This window comes from Nycticebus coucang, chromosome 24, assembly GCF_027406575.1.
Source record: "Nycticebus coucang isolate mNycCou1 chromosome 24, mNycCou1.pri, whole genome shotgun sequence".
In the NCBI taxonomy this organism is placed as follows: Eukaryota; Metazoa; Chordata; class Mammalia; order Primates; family Lorisidae; genus Nycticebus; species Nycticebus coucang.
The window spans coordinates 29,296,256-29,299,010 of NC_069803.1; positions in this window are offsets into that span (position 1 = coordinate 29,296,256).

Below are 2,755 nucleotides of genomic sequence, written 5' to 3' on the forward strand. Positions count from 1 at the left end.
GTCCCTTTCTCGCTGCTGTCCCGGCAGCATTCGCCGTACATGATGGTATCCTTGACACGCTTTCTTTTTGAGGCCTCGCAGACGCCCCATTCACCTGGTTTTCCTCTCACCACTAGCTGTCCCTTCTAAGTATCCTCTGACTGCACCTCTTTCTCTGAGAGCTTTATTATTGTTTTAAATTAATTTTTAAAATATTTCTGTAGAGACAAGGTCTCCTTAGGTTGTGCAGGCTGGTATTGAACTCCTGGTTTCAAGTGATCCTCCTGCCTCAGCCTCCCAAAGCACGGGGCTCACAGGTGGGAAGCCACTGTGTTCAGCCTTCTGTGAGATCTTTAAATGTTGGCGTATCCTGACCGCAAGTTTCTACTTCCTCGTGAAATCTGCACAACCCAGCACATAGAGGCAGAGGGCTGGAAGGGGGGGAACGGGGAGGTGTTGGCCAAAGGATTCAATGTTTTAGCCAGACAAGAGGAATAAATGAATGTTTGAGGTGGGGGGCTGTTAGTTTGACCCAGTCATTCAGCATTGCATACATATGTCACAGCATGGCTGTGTGCCCCACAAGCACGCATAATTATAATGTCAATGTCCAGGAACAGTAAACACAGGACTGACTGGATGATGGGTCCCAAGGTCGCCGCATTTCACCCTCTTCTCTCCTGGTACCCACACTTCCTTCCTAGATGAGTTTATCCAGCTTTAGTGCTTTTAATATTATCCAAATATACAAGTCCAGACTCCCAAATCCATGCCTCCCACGTGACCTGTCCTCTGCACTCCAGGCCCTGTGTCTGGCTTGTTCCCCACTTGGGTTATATTGACATTTAATTATAACATGAATCAGAACCACTGCTGCCACCCACCACACCCACCCGTTCCTGGAAAAGGACATGGCCTCTTAATCCTACTGCTGGCCAGATCCTCAGTCCCTGTGCTTCCTTCACAGGGCAAGTCCGAAGCTCTGCCCACACATCTCTGCCAGTACATTCCCTGGCGAGCCACCCATCAGACGAGTCCTCACCCTGGGTGGCTGCTCCAGCCGGCTCACTCACACCCACTGTCGGCTCCCCCTCAATTGCTTTCCAGGTCCCACTTTTTTTTTTTTTCCAAGACAGAGTGCTGAGGCATGATTGCTCATAGCAATCTCAAACTTCTGGGTTCAAGTGACCCTCTTGCCTCAGCCTGAGTAGCTGGGACTATAGGTATGTGCCCATCACAATGTCCAGCTGGTTCTATTTTTTTTTTTTTTAGAGATGGGTCTCACTTTGCTCAGGCTGCTCGCGAGCTCCTGAGCTCAGGTGATCCATCTACCTCGACCTCCCAGAGTGTCACGGATCTTGCTGAAATTTAAATCAGACCATGTGTCATTTGAAATTCTCAGAAAACTTCCTGTGGAACCCCACTAAAACCCCAGCTCCTTCTGTGACCCCCGCAGTGACAAGAGCTGGCCTGGCTGTCTCCATTAGCCTCCCTGGCCTTCCCCCTGCTCACTATGTCTGGGTGCTCATTTTTTTTCCCTCTTGAATACTTTCTCCTCACCTTTGATTGACTGCAGCTGCAACAGCACCTTCTCTGTCTGGGAAGCCTTGGCCGCCTGGTAAGAAAAGCCCCCTCTCGGGCGGCACCTGTGGCTCAAAGGAGGAGGCCGCAGGCCCCATATGCTGGAGGTGGCAGGTTCAAACCCAGCCCTGGCCAAAAACTGCAAAAAAAAGGAAAGGAAGTAAAAAGAAAAAGAAAAGCCCCCTCCGAGCACTACACTGTGTTCTCAGCGGCCTTGTGCTTAGTGGATTTGTGTGGAGGTCACGGGAGTTTCCCTCCCAGGCTGAAAGAATGTATGTGTGGTCCAGCCTGCAAGGGCAGGGACCTGTCCTCTAAGCCACACACCCAGGGGGACGGTGGGTTTCTGAGCACCCACCCTGCCCCTCCCCTCACACCCACACTCCCCGCAGCCCTGTGAGAAGAGATCTCAGTCGGCTCCTCACAGTGTGGGAAGGGAATGTAATCTCAAGGGCCGGCTGGAGAGCTGCCATTACTGTGAGGTTGCCCTTTCCACAGAACAGCTCAGTAACACCTGCCTGGACCCTCTGACACCCTTTTCTGGGAGCACAGAGACAGCACTGAGGATTTGAAAGAACGTCTTCCACATCTTCCCTAGCCGGCTTTGTCTTTCAAAGGTTCCTCAAAGTGTCTTTGGACTATCTGTCCCCTAGGGCGTTAAGAACAGATTTCCAGGCCCCACCTGGGGCTGGGACCTGGTACTTGTCCCAGGAGGGTGCCTCTGGGACACAGCTGGTCCTCAGGCATGCTCCACTCCGAGCTTTAAGAATTGCCTTAAGTGGTTGGAAAATTCTATGGCACAGAGTTCTCCCCAGAGCATGACAACATTATCTCCTTCAGAAAAGGCTACTTGCTGAAGGAGAGAAGTTTACTTTGGTGTCAATCATGAGTGAGGGCTCCTGTTAACTCTGCATTTTGAGCTCCCCTAGCCCACGCTGTGGGGCTCCTGGTGCTGACAACCACCCTGCAGCCTTTCCCAGGGGAAGGCACAAGAAAGGAGGAAAAGTGATTTGGGTCACTCTTTTCCTTCTTCCCATGCCTGTATCTGGTTGCAAAAATTATCCATCCGTCCGTCCGTCCATCCATCCATCTCTCCATCCACCCCTCAACCATCCTTTCTTCCAATTAAGTGCTTGGCCCTGTGTGTGCTACAACAAAGACAAGATAAAGGGAAATAAATTTCTCTTGTTTGCATGGA